At 40.1% G+C, this 6777-nt stretch overlaps 1 long non-coding RNA gene across 1 annotated transcript; it reads right to left on the minus strand.

Annotated features, from left to right (window-relative positions):
- Positions 1-529: 529 nt before the first annotated feature.
- LOC119898719 lies at positions 530-2989 on the minus strand. Its single transcript, XR_005443625.1, has 2 exons — positions 2788-2989; positions 530-722 (listed from the first exon to the last, which is right to left on the minus strand). It is a non-coding gene; the product is annotated as an uncharacterized LOC119898719 (long non-coding RNA).
- Positions 2990-6777: the final 3788 nt, after the last annotated feature.

A 6777-nucleotide genomic window follows, 5' to 3' on the forward strand; every position in this document is an offset into this window, starting at 1 on the left:
CTGAGCCCCACATTAAAGCAGCTTTGTAGTGGTGTCTGTGGGTCAGTCTGTGGGTTTTTGTAACCCACAAATATAAAATGTTTGTGTATTTGCCGTATATTCTGCCTATACTTGAATTCTGTATTTTCAGGTCACTGAACAAACTGGTAAAGGCCTGAAAAGGATACTCCATATTCATAGTTTAGGGACAGCATGAAAAAAAGCCAAGACAGTCTGCAAAAGAGAAGCAAAAATGGGCCAGATGGACAACTTTGTAGTGGGAGACCTTGTCTTGCTGAAAGACATTAGACTGAAGCAAAGAAAAGAGGGCGAGGTGGAAGTGGAAACATTTATACGCTTCAAAATAGTTCAGTTTGAGGAGAAAAATGCAGATCTGGCATCAGACAAGGGAAAAAAACAACAAAAAGGAACAAACACTGATCACTTGAAACATTGTCCTGCCAGAGGGGAGGATCCTTGCCAAACTAAAGTGTCAGATTCTTCTCTCCTGGCTGGTCCTTCCCACCCAAATCAGACTCAGACACAGGCATAGAGAATAAGAGATTTATTGTAAAAAGGAGCAGCAAATTGAGATGGAGTAAACAGCGATGCCGCTGGGGTAGGCAGAGAGCAGTTTGCAGTGGCTGACGTCAAACAGAGCTTACTTAATGAGAGAAGTGTGTGACTTGCTGGCTTTGGTCTGGAGAGCCAGATTGAGAGCTTGTAGGCAGGTGAGCATGGTCCTGAAACACAAGGGAAAATGGAACAAGGCAGTAGAAGTATAAGAATTACAAAGCAAAACTAGGAACCACAAGGAAGGCCTGAGAGGTAACAATCCAGCACTGAGTGACTGGAAAACTGCAACATAAGCTTGATGAGAAGCAGGTGTCTGTAATAAGCAGGTTACCTGGGGAGATAGTCTCAAAAATGTTTTCGGATTGAACGGTTGTGCAACGTTGCGCAACAGACTTTGAGGGATGTTTTCTCCAAAGGGGTTAGCCACAGTTAGAAAGGTGAAGCCAAGCAAAGCCTGCACAGAGGGTTCTTTGTAGGACCAAAAATGACATCAAAACCCTGTGACATCCCGTCGCTCATGAGAAATGTAACCATATTGCTTATGTGGCAAGGGCAGGTGGCGCCAAGAGGAATCACCACCAGAATCCAACTATCCGACATGCCACCTGGGGACTTCCACCCCAGGAAATATTCCATTTCTACTTTGAATAACCCCCATTATACAAAGAAGGAAAGGAGGGGAATGCCGTCCCACAATTCCTTGCGGCAGCAACATTTAAAGCGACGCACGTTCTCAATCTCAAACGATAAAATCCATTGACCACATTTTTAGCAAGATCCTTCCAATACAGACACACATTATGATAACTGAATAAGACTCACTATTACCTTCTTTCTTTTGGTTTGTTTTCTTTTGGCTTTGCTGTTTCAAAACCGTTTTATGTTTCGGATTGTTGAAATAAGCTATTTATAGTGTTAATAATAATAAATAAATAATAAATTTTAAAAAAGAAATCACCGACCATGACGGATAAAGGATGTTGATCACCATGTAAGTTACCTAAGTCTTTTCTCTTTTATGCCATAACTTGCTAATATGCATATCTTAAACACATATCACAGAATTTCCCCTCAGAATTAATAAAGTTTTTCCGATTCTGAAACTGTCAACAATAACTGAGACCCATGCGAGCGGTTACTAGTCTTGTACCGTGATCAAAGTGAGGATAATGTTGCAGCGTATAGACTCACGTTATGTAGGGCCTACTGCAGCCTTCAGCAAAATCATTCATTACTTGTACTTCAGTCAGATGCTGATCACCCTCGCCTGATTACACATTAGATGAGGGAGTGTCTTGCTGAAAATAAAAACACTGCAAAAGTAACTTATTTAGATTCTTTTCAGCACTAATATCAACAACAGATAGCAATAACATGGTAACATAACTACTCAAATAGAGGCAAACATAATCAAGTAACTAAAGATTTAATTAATCTTAATTAAATGCTTTGAGTCTTTGGAGACTGCAGTCTTTGGTTATTTAAAGTTCGGCTTCCTGGCTTATGTCACACTTGGGTGAGACAACCCCTTTGATGGGGTAATGAAACACAGACCCAGTTCAGTTGCCATGGTTACATGTGTGGGGGGGCAGTTTTGATAGGCTGTTCAGGGAAATTCTAATCGCTGGTTTGTGTCCCTTTTGTCAGTTTAACAGTCGTTATCAGCTTCGGAATCAAAAAGGCGCCAGTTTTACGATCAACTGCCGCCTGGGCAGTTGATCGTAAAACTGGCGCCTTAAAGAACACTTAAAGAAAGCAACTTTTCCACCCCCCCCTTCCGTTGAGGTCTCGTCAGCAGTCTGTTGAAGTTGATCTTTAACCCCCCCTGCTCCTCTCTGGGAGAGGAAAAGAGGGATTTGGAGTAGCTCTAAATTTATTTAATAAAATTTACAAATCCACACCGTTGTCCCACTACAACGGTTACAATGCGGTTTTTGGGCCTACATGGAACCCTCCGTGCAGGCATTGGTCAACTTCACTATACCAACTGCGGCTTACCCCCTTGCTCGAGATGCAATTTAGGAATTGAGATGTCCTTCAAGATGGCACACTGAGATCAATTTATGGGTCACATCCTCGAGAATGGAGGTGACACAAATTTGGGAAATGAGAAAGGCCCCATGTCAAAAAGGCAAGAAAATGCAGTCTGCTTGCATACACAACAGGGTGTTAAGGCACCACCGTTTCCATTTAAAAAAATGTTTTCCAACATTTTCTCGGCGCTGAACTCACCCCAGGATCCAGGAGGAAGAGTGAATCAATTCCACGGCCACAGCACACAGACACAAAGGGATAGACAAAAAAGACAAAAAAGGGTTTGAGAGTCAGGTACTTCATTTTGTGTAGAAATTTTTATTAGAGGACGGATTTCTCTTATTTGATCATTGAAAAAACAATAGATCGGAAAAAAAAAAATGCTTCGGAACTCGTAATATCTCTCAGAAAACGAGGACGACTGCAAATAGAACGCAACACATTTCTGTGGCCATCCATCATTTATACAAAGTCACCAGAGTTATTAGAAACCTTTTAGCTTGCAGAGCAAATCTTGTTCAACAGCCTGTCCAGTACTCTGTGGACCAGGAGGGTTAGTTAATGCTGGAAATTGTCATGTCATTGCTGAAAGATGGAAGTATATATGGGGGTGATGATGGCGCATAGCATAAGATGCTTGCCTTTGGTGTAGGAGACCTGGGTTCGATTCCCACTGTGAGACATCCACCATTGTGTCCCTGAGCAAGACACTTAACCCCTAGTTGCTCCAGAGGCATATGACCTCAGAAATGTATAGCAATTGTAAGTCGCTTTGGATAAAAGCGTCAGCTAAATGTAAATACAGTATTACAGTATTCTATCAGGTAGGCATTTGACTACTACCTCAACATCACATTGTAGTGTAGTGATCACCAGTGTACCTAACTTGCATGTCATTTGCACTTTTGAACTCAGTTGGAGGTTGGAGCTGGGAGTTAACAGGTTGGAAAACCTCGCTCGGCCAGCCATTGTTTACAACTAGCCAGGTTAGCTATTGTTACGCCGGTTGATTAAAAAAAAAAGCACTGTGCTGTATTTACGCATACTAAACACTGTAGCAACACCTCCACACACAGCAGTTGGACATCATTTTGTGTACGAAGATTTCTGTGAGACACAAGTCCACAGAAGTTCTAATAAATAGTATAAACTACAGCTTTCACTAACTGTTGATACTCAGATTAGCCATCATGGATCACAAAGTTGGGGTAGTGCGGTTCTCACAGCTTCCCAAGTCAGAAATCCGACTTAAGGGGGCATTCCCTTTGAAATTTCCGACTTCGAACTCGAAAATTCCAACTTACCATGTCAAATGGAACGCACCATTAAAGCCAGAATCTGACACACATTGCTATTAGGGCTGCAGCGATTATCTATATATATATATATAATCGTAAAGGCTACGCTACACCAAGTGTTTCTGTTGCACGGAACGAAATTGTGGCAACTTGCACAAAACGAAAATAAAGTTACAGGAGCGGTGCACCAGCGTAAGTGTCGTGCTTATCGGAGGCTACTGTGCACTGGCTAAACTATGGCAGAGGGACCAAACTGTGAAGCTTTATTTCCAGCCAAGAAGCGGCTGAAGTCGGCAGTGTGGGAGCATTTTGGGTACACCAAGTCTAACCAAGGCGTTACTGATGACGGATTACCTGTTCATAAACATGCAGTTAAAAGGTTCCTGCTAAAGGAGCAAATCCCTACATTAAACCTGATGCAGCACCTGCGGGATCACCACCCAGCTTTACACGCCCGTAGCAAGTTGGTAGGGAATTAAATATAAACGTGTCACTTACAATCGATGGCGTTGCGGTGAGAGTTGAGCTTTCAGTGCAACGTAAACAAACAAAGCAAGTGTAACCTTTCAGACCCACCGCAACGACAGCCCCGCTGCGCTGCGAGGCCCATTATGTTCAATGGCTTATAGACTTTCAGGACTATAACTATACTACCAATTAACAACATTTCAGTTAACACTGCACTCAATTTCTCTGCAATCATTTTCACTAAAACATATGTATGGATGAGAGTTGATGACAGTAACAGTTCAGTTTATTCCCCTCCTTTATAACAATTTCCCCTGGGGGATAAAAGTTAATATTCCTCTTATATTAATATTACTTACATATTATAGAAATATAATTTTTAATGTAATTAAATATTAAAAATCAACTTAAGTCATTATTAGTGTTGTGAAATTAATTAATGCATAATAATCGTAATAATCGTGAAATCGTGATTATTTCTCTGACAATAATTGTACTATCAAAATGTGTAATCGTTGCATCCCTAACTGCTATACATGTTCCAGTGACGTTTGCACCACGTGTGGTCAGTGGTACCACACACACATATGTTGGCCATCCCTCCACAGAGGGAGATTTTCTTGCAAGAGATGTATGACATAAAATAAAAATACTACTCATCATTATTGTTGTCCTTCCTTCTGTCATAGTAAAATAAGTCTACCTAGTATCTATCAAGTTTGCATTACATTCCTTAATCTGGCCCGTGACAAGGTTTTTAATAGCCCTCAGACCATTTTCTAATTCACAATGAAAATACATTGACAGATAGAAAAATCATCTATCTCATACCAATCCTAAACAACTGTTTAATTTGCCAATGATAACTGAAGGTTGCTTAGTTCAGGCACCATCACGAGTCAAAACATGCTAGCTTCAGTGCTAGTTCCCGCCTTGTAGCGCCACAAGAAAAGAGAAGATTACGACTTTGAAGGCATCTAATTCTGCCATCGACAGTCAAAGTCACCTCAGCTAGAGACCAATCACACACTTGTTTCATTACAATGTTTGCAGCATTTCAATAATTGTGCACTTGCTTAACCCTTTGACATTTGTCCTCAACTGGATTTGAACAAAACTCTGTGTGTAAGTTCAGGAGACTCCAATGAGTTTGTGGCACCCCTTGTGAGTTGGGCTCAAAGTATACCTATTCCCAGTCGTTGCCTGGAGATATCTCCCAAGATTTAGGATGATTGGACAAACTATTAATTATATCTTAAAGTACCACGACGGTGGTTCACTTCTTATATCCAGAGCAGATTATGTTCCAGATAAGAGATCAACTCTATAAAAACACAGACTAATCAACTCTTTGACTGAACCTTTATTAGTATGATTGCTGACACTTGCATTTACCATACTATCATGTGTCAAAATGGCTGCTGTGAAAAGGGAGATTTGTCAGACTCCAACGTCATCACCTGGCTGATTCGGCTCATGTTTCTTGGGAAGCCACAATTTAAAGTAATTAGTCCAGGTTTCATGTTTCTAGCTCTTTTCATCTCACAGCAATTTGAGCCACTCCGGCAGACAAATAATAATAAACAGGTAAAAACAAAATAGGGTTCTGCCCTTTCAGTCAGTGGAAGAATTCTGAGAAAAAGTATTTTTCAAAACCAAAAAGCACTGGAAGCAAAGCAACTCAATGGAGCTACCCAGGGGCGTGCACAGACATTTTGGTGGGCAGGGCACGTTTTTAACTTAACATTAAATATATTAACTCAACTCTAACTTCCTTCCAATTTATTTTAATTCCCTCACACTCACGCAATTATTAAATACTTGTACTCAACATTTTTACTTTTCTACAAAATAATCAATTCACACAGAGACCACTTCAGTATTCACTAGGTTCATCATGTGAGCAGGCAACAGAAAAGAAACTATGGCAATGACCATGTTTTTATGCTACTAGTATATAGTTAGAATAAATTACTGCACCAAGGAGAGAGACATAGTTTCATTAATAATTTGTTTATTTTTAACAAGGCAATAAATTGTCTTTCGATGTCACTGGAATACATAACATTTCAAAATCAACGTAAATCTGTACACTAAATTGGCACTGGGCTGCAGGCATAATTTAAATATACGTTATTTAAATACTTTTACTTTGTGTTTCACAAGCAAGATGCCAAATGAGTAAAGATAACCTTCAGCTTCACACAGCAATGTATACATTAATGTATTGATCAAATACATTACTATTGTTGCTATTATATTACACTTACCACACACACACAATTACTGATGGTGACATGGACTTAGTTTCACATTTGAGGGAGGGCTGTCTGTATGAAGATCTATCAGCATACAACAAACGAATGGAATGGATAGTTATCAGATGAGGAGCCTACCATCAGAAATATAAAGTTATTGTTTA

The sequence above is a fragment of the Micropterus salmoides genome, unplaced genomic scaffold (assembly GCF_014851395.1).
Source record: "Micropterus salmoides isolate LMB-PRFRI ecotype aquatic unplaced genomic scaffold, ASM1485139v1 Ms_hic_scaffold_12, whole genome shotgun sequence".
Lineage (NCBI taxonomy): Eukaryota > Metazoa > Chordata > Actinopteri > Centrarchiformes > Centrarchidae > Micropterus > Micropterus salmoides.